This window comes from Mus musculus, chromosome 2, assembly GCF_000001635.26.
Source record: "Mus musculus strain C57BL/6J chromosome 2, GRCm38.p6 C57BL/6J".
In the NCBI taxonomy this organism is placed as follows: Eukaryota; Metazoa; Chordata; class Mammalia; order Rodentia; family Muridae; genus Mus; species Mus musculus.
This window is the reverse complement of record NC_000068.7, coordinates 26,707,247-26,723,593: the sequence shown is the minus strand read 5'-3', so window position 1 is coordinate 26,723,593 and position 16,347 is coordinate 26,707,247. Positions and strand designations below refer to the sequence as shown.

General features: G+C 40.8%; 1 pseudogene; it reads left to right on the top strand.

The window, feature by feature from the left end:
- On the top strand, positions 427-1,309 carry Gm13359 (predicted gene 13359; annotated as a pseudogene).

Here is a 16,347-nt window from a genome sequence, read left to right as displayed (position 1 = left end):
CCCATATTCTAGCTGTGACCTGGCTCTCCAGTCTAAAGTAGTCTCGCAGGACCCCACGAGTGTCCTGCCCCCACAGTGGAAATCTCTAGGAGCCCTAAAACTAACCGGCTTGGAATCCCACCTGACCATCTATCCTAGTTGTATCTGCCTACTACCCCAGCTGGTCAGCCTGGTGCAGCAGGCAGAGTTGGACCCACTCACAACCCCAACTGTGTCTCACTGGGACACAACCTACAGAAAAGGGTCTATCTGGGACACAGCCTGCAGAGTGGGGTCTGCTTGAGGCATAGCCAATCGAGTAGGGTATTCTGATCTCAGTTGTCTGACCCCTGGCTCACGCCACCTTCCCTAAAAGTGCTGCTGCCATCAAGATTATCTAGGCAGCACCCGGGAAAACCAAATCCCTAATAGACAGCTAAGAACAGAGCACTGCGACGCTCGTGGGTGGCGGCTTTTCCTGTCTGCTTCGGTGCACCTCTGCAGCTCCTGCCTCGGGTCTGATGCACCACAGCATGACTTCCGCTTTGGAGGAGTTGCAGAAAGACCTAGAAGAGGTCAAAGTATTGCTGGAAAAGTCCACCACGAAAGGACTATGTGATACTCTACAAGTGAAAAATCCAAGATTAAGATGGAACTCAAGAACAAGGTGCAACAGAAGTCGCAGAAGAAACCAGAACTTGATAATGAAAAGCCAGCTGCTGTGGTTGCTCCTCGTACAATAGGATACACCGTGAAAATCAGTAATTATGGATGGGATCAGTCAGATAAGTTTGTGAAAATCTACATTACCTTACCTGGAGTCCATCAGGTTCCCACTGAGAAAGTGCAGGTACACTTCCAGAGAGGTCATTCGATCTTTTGGTAAAAAACCTCAATGGCAAGAATTACTCCATGATTGTGAACAATCTTTTGAAACCTATCTCTGTGGAAAACAGTTCAAAAAAAAAGTCAAGACTGATACAGTTATTGTATGAAAAAAGAAAGCGGTAAACACAAGATGGGACTACTTAACTCAGGTGGAAAAAAGAATGCAAAGAGAAAGAAAATCCTTCCTCCGACAGAAAAGCCTTTCTCTGACACTGAGGCAGACTCTAGTGAGGGATTAATGAATGTTCTAAAGAAAATTTATGAAGACAGAGACGATGACTGAAGCGAACCATTAATAAAGCAAGCATGGGTGGAATCCAGAGAAGACACGGAATTTTGAGGCTTTTAAAAGTCCTTATGGGAACTGTGATGTGGAACGCTCGTGTTTCCAGTAAGGGGGTGTTGTTGAACTGCACATATTTGTTCATGTGGTTATGTAGTTGTCTTAGTCAGGGTTTCTATTCCTGCACAAACATCATGACGAAGAAGCAGTTGGGGAGGAAAGGATTTATTCAGCTTACATTTCTACATTGCTGTTCATCACTGAAAGAAGTCAGGACTGGAACTCAAGCAGGTCAGGAAGCAGGAGCTGATGCAGAGGTCATGGAGGGATGTTCTTTATTGGCTTGCCTCCCCTGGCTTGCTCAGCCTGCTCTCTTATAGAACCCAAGACTACCAGCCCAGAAATGGCACCAACCACAAGGGGACCACACCCCTTGATCACTAATTGAGAAAATGCCTTACAGTTGGATCTCATGGAGGCATTTCCCCAACTGAAGCTCCTTTCTCTGTGATAACTCCAGCTGTGTCAAGTTGACACAAAACTAGCCAGTACAGTAGTTTTGACAGTTAAATATTTACACCGCCTTTTCAGTAAAGATAGCAGATTCTCCATTTCTTCCTGGAGGATTTGAAATAAATAAATTAAACTTTTTCCTTCATTAGCACCCCAGACATTTTGTTTATAGCATTCTTACTGAAAATGTAAAAAGGAAGACTTGCATAATGAAAATGTTATATCACAGATGTTTGTTCTGGCTGGGCGATAGAATACAGAAGTATTTGTGTATCTGTAACTGACGTCAGGTCCCAGTGATATAAAAAATAAAAGCATTTTTTTGCACAAAATTCAAATTTGTACATGAACTTACAAAGTTACTATAGAGCTGTTCTGTTATTACCAGTCTAAGTAACATGTGAGCCATGTGTTACCATGTACTACTAATTGATTTAAGTATACTTATGAATATAATATTAAACAAAATACAAATGACAGAAATAGATAAACATCTTGTGTTGATAAGTACTGTCATGGATCAGACGGTTCAAAAATAACCATGATGTGAAAACAAACCCCCATTTATTCCTTTGTTCAATAAAGTTGGAATTTTACCAAAAAAAAAAAAAAAAAAAAAAAAGACACACACATACACACACAATCATCAAGACCCAAGAGCCTGGGCTGTATGACACCACCAGATCCCAGCTATCCTACTGAAACAATCCCTGGATTTCCTAATGAAACTGAAGCACGAGAAGAGGATGTTAAATCCATGCTCTTAAGGAGATAGAGGCCTTTAAAGAGTACATGAATAAATCCCTAAAGGAAATACCAGAAAATAAATTAAAACAGTCAGAGACATTAAATAAGGAAGAAAATAAATAAAAAGAAATACAGTAAAATTCAATCAAATGGGTGCATATGAAGGACATGAATAAGACTATCCAAGGCCTGAAGAGGGAAATGAAAGCAATAAAGAAAACAAACTGAGGCAAACCTGGAAATGGAAAATCTAAGAAAGAGAACAATAACTACAGATGTCAGCATTAACAACAGAATATGGGAGACAGAAGAGAGAACCTCATGTGTAGAAATTATTATAGAAAGATTGACATATCAGTCAACAAAAGTGCAAAATCTAAAAAGCCTATGACACAAAACATCAGTAAATTTGGGATATTTTGGAAAGACCAAACCTATGAGTAATAGGTATAGAAAAAGAGGAAGAGTCTTTGTGGAGAAGTCTGGTGTTATTCTACCTTTGGTTGTTACTTAGCCTTTTTCCCTTGCAGCTTTCAATATTCTTTCTTTGCTGTGTGTGTTTAGTGTTTTTATAATCATGTGATGAGGAGATTTTCTTTTCTGATCCCATTTATTTGCTGTTCTACGGGCTTACTGTACCTTTATGACCATCTTTTTCTTTAGGTTGGGGAAGTTTTCTTCTATGATTTTGTTGAAGATGTTTTTGGGTCCTTTGAGCTGGAATCTTCATTCTCCTCTATTCTGATTATTCTTAGATTTGGTCTTTTCATTGTGTCCTGAATTTCCTGCATGCTTTGGGTTAGGAGATTTTTTTTTTAACAAGTTAATGTCTTTATTTTCAAATAAGAAAATATCAAAATATGAAAGAGTATATTTCTGTGGACATTTTGATGTTACACTTCTATTTTAACTTTATCTCGCCTTTTAATGTTTACAGTTTGAATTTTGTATTAGAGATGTTGATAAAACAATTTTTAGTATTTGATATATTTTTCCAATTTTTATTAGATATTTTCTTCATTTACATTTCAAATGCTATCCTGAAAGTCCCCTATACCCTCCCCCTGCCCTGCTCCCCTACCCACCCCCTCTCCCTTCTTGGCCCTGGCATTCCCCTGTACTGGGGCATATAAAGTTTGCAAGACCTAGGGGCCTCTCTTCCCAATGATGGCCGACTAGGCCATCTTCTGCTACATATGCAGCTAGAGATACAAGATCTGGGGGTACTGGTTAGTTCATATTGTTGTTCCACCTATAGGGTTGCAGACCCCTTCAGCTCCTTGGGTACTTTCTCTAGCTCCTCCATTGGGAGCCCTGTGTTCCATTCAATAGATGACTATGAGCACCCACTTCTGTATTTGCCAGGCACTGGCATAGCCTCACAAGAGACAGCTATTATCAGCGTCCTTTCAGCAAAATCTTGCTGGCATATGCAATAGTGTCTGCATTTGGTGGCTGGTTATGGGATGGATCCCCAGGTGGGGCAGTCTCTGGATGGTCCATCCTTTCATCTTAGCTCCAAACTTTGTCTCTGTAACTCCTTCCATGGGTATTTTGTTCACTATTCTAAGGAGGAATGAAGTATCCATGCATTGGTTTTCATTCTTCTTGATTTTCTTGTATTTTGCAAATTGTATCTTGGGTATTCTAAGTTTGTGGGTTAATATCCACTTATCAGTGAGTGCATATCAAGAGAGTTCTTTTGTGATTGGGTTACAGGAAATTTTTTTATGTTTTGAATTTTCTTTGACAGTTGTGTCAATCTCTGTATCTTCTACACCTGGGATTCTCTCTTCTATCTCTTGTATTCCGTTGGTAATACTTACATCTGCAATTCCTGACCTCTTTCCTAGGCTTTCCATTTCCAGGTTTGCCTCCATTTGTGTTTTCTTTATTGTTTCTACTTTTACCTTTAGATCTTGGATCACTGTATTCAATTTCTTCACCTGTTTATCTGTGTTTTCCTGTATTTCTTTCAGTGAGTTATTGATATCCTCCTTAAATGACTCTATTAGCTTCATGAGATAGGATTTTTAGGACAGATTCCTGATTGTCAGGTGTGTTGGTGTATTCAGGGCTTGCTGTGGTGGAAGTACTAGGTTCTGAGGATGCCCATGTATTTTGGCTTCTGTTGCTTATGGTCTTGTGCTTGTCTTTCACCATCTGGATATCCCTGATGTTTGTTGGTCTGGGTGACTGTCTGGATTCTGCCTCTTTTGTCCCTGGGTTTCTTCAGGTCTCCAGGTAGGTCTATGTCCCTAGCTGTATCCCACCACCTGTGGGGCTTACCAATGGGGATCTTCACAGGGGCAGAGAAGCTGCTGATCTGTTGCCCTGGCTGCAGTAGATCTCCTGGGAGGTCTTCAGACAACTGCTCTGAGTGCAGTGGGTCCTCAACTGCTCTGAGTGCAAAAGGTCCTCTAGGATGGATCAGGACATGGAGTCTTCACAGGAGCAACTAGGAGTTTGCCCCCCGACCCCTAGCTGCAAGGACCAGGTGGAAGGGGTGGAAGGAATGGAAGGGGAGTGGTATTTGGGAGGGCAGGGGTTTGGTGGGTGATTGGTCCAGAGTCCACCAGGCTCCCAGGAGCAGCTCCAGGACTCGAGGTGGGTGAGGGTTGGGGTGGGAGGGTTCTTACCAACTGCTCTGGTGAAGTGGGTCCTCTAGGATGGATCGGGATATGGAGTCTTCAACAAAATTATAGAAAAAAATCCCTAACCTAAAAAAAGAGATACCTATAAAGGTATAAGAACCCTACAGAGCACCAAACAGTTTGAACCAGAAAAGAAAATCCTTCCATCACATAATAATCAAATATATATATATATATATATATATATATATATATATATATATATATATATATCAAAAAATTTAAAAGCAGCAAGGGGAAAAGGCCACGTAGCATATAAAAAAAAAAAAGGCAAACTTATCAGAATTACACTTGATTTCTCATCTGAGACTCTAAAACCTACAAGAGCTTGGGAAGACTCTAAGAGACCACAGATGTCATCCCAGACTACTATACCCAGAAAAACTTTCCATCACCATAGATGGAGTAACAAAAATACTCCATTACAAAAGCAAATTCAAACAATACCTTTCCACTAACCCAGCCCTACAGAGGCTACTAAAAGAAAAACTCCAGCACAATGAGGCTAACTAAATATATACCCAAGAAAACACAAAAACAAATAATTTCACACCTTTAAAACAAATAGAAGAGAAACTCTCTCTCTCTCTCTCTCTCTCTCTCTCTCTCTCTCTCTCTCTCTCTCTCACACACACACACACACACACACACACACACACACACACTTCAACTACCACCAACATCAAAATAATGGGCTGTAACAATCATTGGTCATTAACATCTCTCAACATCAAAGAATTCCCAGTAAAAAGATACAGGCTAACAGAATGGATGTATAAACAGAATCCATCATTTGGCTGTATACAAAACACATTTCAGAAACAAAGACAGTCATTATCTCAGTATAAAGATCTGGAAAAAGATCTCCCAAACAAATAGAACCAAAAGACAAGCTGGAGTAGCTATTCTAATATTTAATAAATAAACTTTTAACCAAAAGCAATCAAAAGAGACAGGGAAGGATACTTCCTACTCATCAAAGAAAAAATTCCACCAAGAGGACATATCAATTCTAAATATCTATACCCCAAATGCAAGGGCACCTACATTCCTAAAAGAAACATTACTAAAGCTGAAATCACACCTCAAAACCCACACATTAATAGTGGGAGACTTCAACACCCCACTCTCACCAATGGACAGAAACTAAAAAGAGAAATAATGAATGTAACAGGTTTTGATTCAAATGGCCATAACAGATATCTATAGAACATTTCACCCATGCAAAAAAGAATATACCTTCATCTCAGAAACCTCATGGAACCTTCACAAAAAATGACCATATAATTAGTCTCAAAACAAATCTCAACAGATACAAGAAGATTGAAGCCCCTTGCATCTTATCAGATGGATTAAAACTGGACTATAACGGGTGCCATCTTCGGCTCCAGACAACCGGCCACCTTCCTGGTGAGTGCACAGGGATCCGCCAGCCCGAGAGGTTTGTGCCTCAGGCCCTGGCAGCGGGAGTCTCCTTGGCTCCAGGACTCCGCGGAGGGCAGGCTGCACGGGTGACGGTGTGGAATACAGAGGCCAGCCATTTCTGGGAAAGGCTAGAGCCACAGAGCTTCTGAGGCAGCGCCACCTTCGGCTCCAGACAACCGGCCACCTTCCTGGCCAAAGCAACACAGCTTCTGGGAAAGATCCTGTTTTGGGCCTTCATCTTCAACCAGGAGGAGGTCCAAACACCAGATAACTGTGCACCTTCCCTGAAAGAGGAGAGCTTGCCTGCAGAGACTGCTCTGACCACTGAAACTCAGAGGAGAGAGCTAGTCTCCCACGTCTGCTGATAGAGGGTAACAAAAGCAACAGGGGAACAATCTCTAAACAAAGACAACTATAACAACTAACTCCAGAGATTGCCAGATGGCAAAAGGTAAACGTAAGAATCCTACTAACAGGAACCAAGACCACTCACCATCATCAGAACCCAGCACTCCCACTTCGCCCAGTCCAGGACATCCTAACACACCTGAAAAGGTAGACCTGGATTTAAAAGCATTTCTCATGATGATGGTAGAGGACATAAAGAAGGAATTTAATAACTCACTTAAGGAAATACAGGAGAACACTGCTAAAGAGTTACAAGTCCTTAAAGAAAAACAGGAAAACACAACCAAACAGGTAGAAGTCCTTATAGAAAAACAGGAAAACACATCGAAACAGGTGATAGAAATGAACAAAACCATACTAGACCTAAAAAGGGAAGTAGACACAATAAAGAAAACCCAAGGTGAGGCAACGCTGGAGATAGAAACCCTAGGAAAGAAATCTGGAACCATAGATGCCAGCATCAGCAACAGAATACAAGAGATGGAAGAGAGAATCTCAGGTGCAGAAGATTCCATAGAGAGCATCGGCACAACAATCAAAGAAAATGGAAAATGCAAAAAGATCCTAACTCAAAACATCCAGGAAATCCAGGACACAATGAGAAGACCGAACCTACGGATAATAGGAGTGGATGAGAATGAAGATTTTCAACTCAAAGGACCAGCAAACATCTTCAACAAAATTATTGAAGAAAACTTCCCAAATCTAAAGAAAGAGATGCCCATGAACATACAAGAAGCCTACAGAACTCCAAATAGACTGGACCAGAAAAGAAATTCCTCCCGACACATAATAATCAGAACATCAAATGCACTAAATAAAGCTAGAATACTAAAAGCAGTAAGGGAAAAAGGTCAAGTAACATATAAAGGCAAGCCTATCAGAATTACACCAGATTTTTCACCAGAGACTATGAAAGCCAGAAAAGCCTGGACAGATGTTATACAGACACTAAGAGAACACAAATTCCAGCCCAGGCTACTATACCCAGCCAAACTCTCAATTACCATAGATGGAGAAACCAAAGTATTCCACGACAAAACTAAATTCACCCATTATCTCTCCACGAATCCAGCCCTTCAAAGGATAATAACAGAAAAAAACCAATACAAGGACGGGAACCACGCCCTAGAAAAAACAAGAAGATAATCCCTCAACAAAACTAAAAGAAGACAGCCACAAGAACAGAATGCCAACTTTAACAATAAAAATAACAGGAAGCAACAATTACTTTTCCTTAATATCTCTTAATATCAATGGTCTCAACTCCCCAATAAAAAGACATAGACTAACAGACTGGCTACACAAACAGGACCCAACATTCTGCTGCTTACAGGAAACCCATCTCAGGGAAAAAGACAGACACTACCTCAGAGTGAAAGGCTGGAAAACAATTTTCCAAGCAAATGGTCTGAAGAAACAAGCTGGAGTAGCCATTTTAATATCGGATAAAATTGACTTCCAACCCAAAGTTATCAAAAAAGACAAGGAGGGGCACTTCATACTCATCAAAGGTAAAATCCTCCAAGAGGAACTCACAATTCTGAATATCTACGCTCCAAATGCAAGGGCAGCCACATTCATTAAAGACACCTTAGTAAAGCTCAAAGCACACGTTGCACCTCACACAATAATAGTGGGAGACTTCAACACACCACTTTCATCAATGGACAGATCGTGGAAACAGAAACTAAACAGGGACACAGTGAAACTAACAGAAGTTATGAAACAAATGGACCTGACAGATATCTACAGAACATTTTATCCTAAAACAAAAGGATATACCTTCTTCTCAGCACCTCACGGGACCTTCTCCAAAATTGACCATATAATTGGTCACAAAACAGGCCTCAACAGATACAAAAATATTGAAATTGTCCCATGTATCCTATCAGACCACCATGGCCTAAGACTGATCTTCAATAACAACATAAATAACGGAAAGCCAACATTCACGTGGAAACTGAACAACACTCTTCTCAATGATACCTTGGTCAAGGAAGGAATAAAGAAAGAAATTAAAGACTTTTTAGAGTTTAATGAAAATGAAGCCACAACGTACCCAAACCTATGGGACACAATGAAAGCATTTCTAAGAGGGAAACTCATAGCTCTGAGTGCCTCCAAGAAGAAACGGGAGAGAGCACATACTAGCAGCTTGACAACACATCTAAAAGCTCTAGAAAAAAAGGAAGCAAATTCACCCAAGAGGAGTAGACGGCAGGAAATAATCAAACTAAGGGGTGAAATCAACCAAGTGGAAACAAGAAGAACTATTCAAAGAATTAACCAAACGAGGAGTTGGTTCTTTGAGAAAATCAACAAGATAGATAAACCCTTAGCTAGACTCACTAAAGGGCACAGGGACAAAATCCTAATTAACAAAATCAGAAATGAAAAGGGAGACATAACAACAAATCCTGAAGAAATCCAAAACACCATCAGATCCTTCTACAAAAGGCTATACTCAACAAAACTGGAAAACCTGGACGAAATGGACAAATTTCTGGACAGATACCAGGTACCAAAGTTAAATCAGGATCAAGTTGACCATCTAAACAGTCCCATATCACCTAAAGAAATAGAAGTAGTTATTAATAGTCTCCCAGCCAAAAAAAGCCCAGGACCAGACGGGTTTAGTGCAGAGTTCTATCAGACCTTCAAAGAAGATCTAATTCCAGTTCTGCACAAACTATTTCACAAAATAGAAGTAGAAGGTACTCTACCCAACTCATTTTATGAAGCCACTATTACTCTGATACCTAAACCACAGAAAGACCCAACAAAGATAGAGAACTTCAGACCAATTTCTCTTATGAATATCGATGCAAAAATCCTCAATAAAATTCTCGCTAACCGAATCCAAGAACATATTAAAGCAATCATCCATCCTGACCAAGTAGGTTTTATTCCAGGGATGCAAGGATGGTTTAATATACGAAAATCCATCAATGTAATCCATTATATAAACAAACTCAAAGACAAAAACCACATGATCATCTCGTTAGATGCAGAAAAAGCATTTGACAAGATCCAACATCCATTCATGATAAAAGTTTTGGAAAGATCAGGAATTCAAGGCCCATACCTAAACATGATAAAAGCAATCTACAGCAAACCAGTAGCCAACATCAAAGTAAATGGAGAGAAGCTGGAAGCAATCCCACTAAAATCAGGGACTAGACAAGGCTGCCCACTTTCTCCCTACCTTTTCAACATAGTACTTGAAGTATTAGCCAGAGCAATTCGACAACAAAAGGAGATCAAGGGGGTACAAATTGGAAAAGAGGAAGTCAAAATATCACTTTTTGCAGATGATATGATAGTATATATAAATGACCCTAAAAATTCTACCAGAGAACCCCTAAACCTGATAAACAGCTTCGGTGAAGTAGCTGGATATAAAATAAACTCAAACAAGTCAATGGCCTTTCTCTATACAAAGAATAAACAGGCTGAGAAAGAAATTAGGGAAACAACACCCTTCTCAATAGTCACAAATAATATAAAATACCTTGGCGTGACTCTAACTAAGGAAGTGAAAGATCTGTATGATAAAAACTTCAAATCTCTGAAGAAAGAAATTAAAGAAGATCTCAGAAGATGGAAAGATCTCCCATGCTCATGGATTGGCAGGATAAACATTGTAAAAATGGCTATCTTGCCAAAAGCAATCTACAGATTCAATGCAATCCCCATCAAAATTCCAACTCAATTCTTCAACGAATTAGAAGGAGCAATTTGCAAATTCATCTGGAATAACAAAAAACCTAGGATAGTAAAAAGTCTTCTCAAGGATAAAAGAACCTCTGGTGGAATCACCATGCCTGACCTAAAGCTTTACTACAGAGCAAATGTGATAAAAACTGCATGGTACTGGTATAGAGACAGACAAGTAGACCAATGGAATAGAATTGAAGACCCAGAAATGAACCCACACACCTATGGTCACTTGATCTTCGACAAGGGAGCTAAAACCATCCAGTGGAAGAAAGACAGCATTTTCAACAATTGGTGCTGGCACAACTGGTTGTTATCATGTAGAAGAATGCGAATCGATCCATACTTATCTCCTTGTACTAAGGTCAAATCTAAGTGGATCAAGGAACTTCACATAAAACCAGAGACACTGAAACTTATAGAGGAGAAAGTGGGGAAAAGCCTTGAAGATATGGGCACAGTGGAAAAATTCCTGAACAGAACAGTAATGGCTTGTACTGTAAGATCGAGAATTGACAAATGGGACCTAATGAAACTCCAAAGTTTCTGCAAGGCAAAAGACACCGTCAGTAAGACAAAAAGACCACCAACAGATCGGGAAAGGATCATTACCTATCCTAAATCAGATAGGGGACTAATATCCAACATATATAAAGAACTCAAGAAGGTGGACTTCAGAAAATCGAATAACCCCATTAAAAAATGGGGCTCAGAACTGAACAAAGAATTCTCACCTGAGGAATACTGAATGGCAGAGAAACACCTGAAAAAATGTTCAACATCCTTAATCATCAGGGAAATGCAAATCAAAACAACCCTGAGATTCCACCTCACACCAGTCAGAATGGCTAAGATCAAAAATTCAGGTGACAGCAGATGCTGGCGTGGATGTGGAGAAAGAGGAACACTCCTCCATTGTTGGTAGGATTGCAGGCTTGTACAACCCCTCTGGAAATCAGTCTGGCGGTTCCTCAGAAAATTGGACATAGTACTACCGGAGGATCCAGTAATACCTCTCCTGGGCATATATCCAGAAGATGCCCCAACGGGTAAGAAGGACACATGCTCCACTATGTTCATAGCAGCCTTATTTATAATAACCAGAAGCTGGAAAGAACCCAAATGCCCCTCAACAGAGGAATGGATACAGAAAATGTGGTACATCTACACAATGGAGTACTACTCAGCTATTAAAAAGAATGAATTTATGAAATTCCTAGCCAAATGGATGGACCTGGAGGGCATCATCCTGAGTGAGGTAACACATTCACAAAGAAACTCACACAATATGTACTCACTGATAAGTGGATATTAGCCCCAAACCTAGGATACCCAAGATATAAGATACAATTTGCTAAACACATGAAACTCAAGAAGAATGAAGACTGAAGTGTGGACACTATGCCCCTCCTTAGAATTGGGAACAAAACACCCATGGAAGGAGTTACAGAGACAAAGTTTGGAGCTGAGATGAAAGGATGGACCATGTAGAGACTGCCATATCCAGGGATCCACCCCATAATCAGCATCCAAACGCTGACACCATTGCATACACTAGCAAGATTTTATTGAAAGGACCCAGATGTAGCTGTCTCTTGTGAGACTATGCCGGGGCCTAGCAAACACAGAAGTGGATGCTCACAGTCAGCTAATGGATGGATCACAGGGCTCCCAATGGAGGAGCTAGAGAAAGTAGCCAAGGAGCTAAAGGGATCTGCAACCCTATAGGTGGAACAACATTATGAACTAACCAGTACCCCGGAGCTCTTGACTCTAGCTGCATATATATCAAAAGATGGCCTAGTCGGCCATCACTGGAAAGAGAGGCCCATTGGACTTGCAAACTTTATATGCCCCAGTACAGGGGAACGCCAGGGCCAAAAAGGGGGAGTGGGTGGGCAGGGGAGTGGGGGTGGGTGGGTATGGGGGACTTTTGGTATAGCATTGGAAATGTAAATGAGCTAAATACCTAAAAAAATGGAAAAAAAAACTGGACTATAACAACAACATGAACAACAGAAAGGACACATACTCATGGAAACTGAACAACTCTCAACTCAGTGATAACTGGGAAGAACTAAAGAAAGACATGAAAGACTTTCTAGAATTCAATGAAAATGAGGGCAGTATAAACACTATGAAATAAACCCAGACAGCTATGGACGTTTGGTTTTTTAAAAAACAAATAATCCAAAACCACACAACAGAAAAAAGAAAGCCTCTTTAACAAATGGTGCTGGCCTAATTGGATGTCTTCATTCAGAATCCAGATAGATCCATATTAATTACCCTGCACAAATATAAATCTAAATGGGTCAAAGACCTGGAAATAAAACCAGAAACACCTAATCTAATAGAATACAAAGTGGGAAACAGTCTTGAATGCTTTGGCACAGTAGAAAATTTCCTGAGGGCTGGTGAGATGGCTCAATGGCTAAGAGCACCCGACTGCTCTTCCGAAGGTCCGAAGTTCAAATCCCAGCAACCACGTGGTGGCTCACAACCACCCCTAATGAGATCTGATGCCCTCTTCTGGTGTGTCTGAAGACAGCTATAGTGTACTTACATATAATAAATAAATAAATCTTTTTTAAAAAAAAAAGAAAGAAAATTTCCTGAACAGAACACCAAAGTCTCAGACATTAAGATCAAGAATTCATAAATGGGACTTCGTGAAACTGAAAGGCTTCTGTAAGGCAAAGGACACTGTCAATAAGACAAAACGGCAGCCTACAGTTTGGGAAAAGATCTTTACACATCCTTCATCTGACAGAGGGCTAATATAAAAAATAAAGATTCAAGAAGTTAAGCTCCAAAAAACTCAAATAATCCTATCAAAAATGGGGTACTGAACTAAACAGAGAATTCTCACCAGAGGTATCCTGAATGGATGAGAAGTACCTAAAAAGAAAATTCCAACATCCTTAGTCATCAGGGAACTGCAAGTCAAAACGACTCTGAGATTCCACCTTACACCAATCAGAGTGGCTAAGATCAAAAACTCAGGTGATGGCAGATGCTGGCAAGGATGTGGAAAAAGAGGAACACTCCTCCATTGCTCATGGGATTGCAAGCTGGTACAACCACTCTTGATCTGGTGGATCTTCAGAAAATTGGAACTAGTTCTACCTGAAGACCCAGCTATACCACCATTGGGCATATACATGAAAGATGCTCCAACATATAACAAGGACATGTACTCCACTATGTTCATAATAGCCTTATTTATAATATCCAGAATCTGGAAACAACCCAGATGTCCCTCAACAGAAGAATGGATACAGAAAATGTACACAATCGAATTCTACTCAGCTATTAAAAATGATAACATCATGAATTTTACAGGCAAATGGATGGAACTAGAAAATACCATCCTGAGTGAGGAAACCCAGACCAAAAAGGACAGGTATTATATGTACTCATTGGTAAGTGGATATTAGCCAAAAAGTACAGAATACCCATCATATGCCCCACAGATATAAAGAAGTTAGGCAAGAAGGAAGGCCTAAGTGAGGATGCTTGAATTTTACTTAGAAGGGGGATAGAAATAGTCATGGGAGGCAGAAGGAGTGAGGTACCTGGGTGATTGAATGGAGGGATAGACAAAGAGAGGGGCAGGATCACAGGAGAGAGTCCCAAAAGGCCAGGAGAATGAATGACAATATGCAGCTGCCATGGGTCTGTGATGGGGGTATTCTCCCTGAAGTCTCATAGACCCATGATGAAGGAGACTCCCAGGAGTAAATGCAGGTGACTTTAGCAGAAATGTCCAACAGCTGAGATATGGAACATGAAGAGACCACCTCCAATCACCAGACAGGACCCCCAGTAGAGGGATGGAAACAGCAACCCACCTACGAAGCATTTGACTCAAAATTGGTCCTGTCTAAAAGAAATGCAGGGACAAACATGGAGCAGTGATTGAAGGAATGACCAACCAGTGACTGGCCCATTTTGAGACCCATCCCATGGGCAGGAACCAATCCCTCACACTATTAATGATGCTATGTTGTACTTGCAGATAGGAGCCTAGCATAGCAGCTCTCTGAGAGGCTCTACCCATCAGCTAACTGAGACAGATACAGATTCCCACAGAGAAACATTGGAAGGAAGTTGGGGACCCCTGTGGAAGAGTTAGGGTAAAGATTGAAGGCTCTCAAAGAGATGTACATCCCTCAGGCAGACCAACAGTGTCAACTAACCTGGACCCCTGGAAGCTCCCAGAGACTGATCCAAACCAAAGGGCACACATGGGCTGGTCCAAATTTCCAGATATATATGTAGCAGAGGGCTGCCACATCTCATCTCAGTGGGAGAGGATGCAGAGAATTGAAGCACCAAGGTAGAGAAATACTGTGGTAATTGCTCTCTCAGAGGTGAAAGTGAGGGTGGTTGGTGGTGAGGAACTCTAAGAGGGGGACTGGGAGAGGGGGTAACATTTGAGATATATATAAATATAAATAAATATTTTTTAGAAGAGAAAGGACAGCAAGTGAGGGTGGAGCTGAAGAATTGCTGATTTGACAAGAATCAACAACTTCTGGAAAGATGATGCCATATGCTCATCCTCCATGAGTCTGGGTCCCATCCACATGGTGGTTTCTTGGTCTGCACTTTTCATTCAATGTACAGGGCCACTCTTCCCTCGCTGTGGCCCCATGTCATAATGAGGCAGTATCTGGACAGAAACCTCTGAACAAATACATGAAGGGAAAAGTGAGTAAAAATAGCCAGTGTGGCTGTAGCTGGTACTGTCTTGCTTGAGAGATCATTATTGAGGGTCTAGTAATACTATTCACTCTTGTCCCTCTTGACAGTTCACTCACTGCTGGGTCCATCACTGAGCCAGTAGAAGTACCTACTGTAGCAAGACCCCTGTATGAGCCTGTCCATATTTGAATTTGTGATACAATTTTCCTAGTCCTGCTCAAATCCGGTAGCTTCCCAAATACTATTTTCACGAGTTCAGACATCTTATGAAGCTATGTGGGATGTCAGATTGTTTAAATAAACTTTTAGGATATTAATATCCTACAGGACTCCAAGATGCCACGATCCTTTATGTCTGAGACCTACTGGGTTCCATAGCTCCTCAACATTGTCCTACAGCTTCCATGAGCTTCCAGTAGACTTCACAAATATCCACCGAGAATTGCTGCTTTAGTCATTACTAGGATAGAGGTCATAGTAGGAGCATGGTCCAGTAGTAGTGCATGTTCAGCATGAGATGACCTTGAAAGGTATGTCTCAGTGTTCTGTGTCCAACGAGAAGAACATTCCAGCAAATGTGCTATTATGTATTGGTGCAGAGCTGCCTCAGTATTTATACTTCTGAGAGGTGGCTGTGACAGAAAAGAAACACAGAGAGAGATGAGGGTGCCTCTTTCTAGTACAGGAGTTGAAATCAGAGTGTGGCTCATAGGAAATAGATGCCAGTTGGGGAAATTCTTTCCCACAGATACTATGAGGGTGAATGGTGGGGCAGGGAACGGAATATGGAGTGTAAAAAATAAATTAATTTTAAAAAACTGTTGCAGGTCATTGATCATTGCTTGCCAGAACAAATGTTTTCCAGTGACCCCAAATGCTCTTGTTCATTCAACTCAAGTGGCCTTGCCCTTGATATAAGGAAACAACAATGAATGAGCAATTCTATCGCTTGCTTCAATTTGCATCTCCTTTTTCATAGTTGTCACGATTTCTCTTTATTTCTTGTTATACCTATCTGCT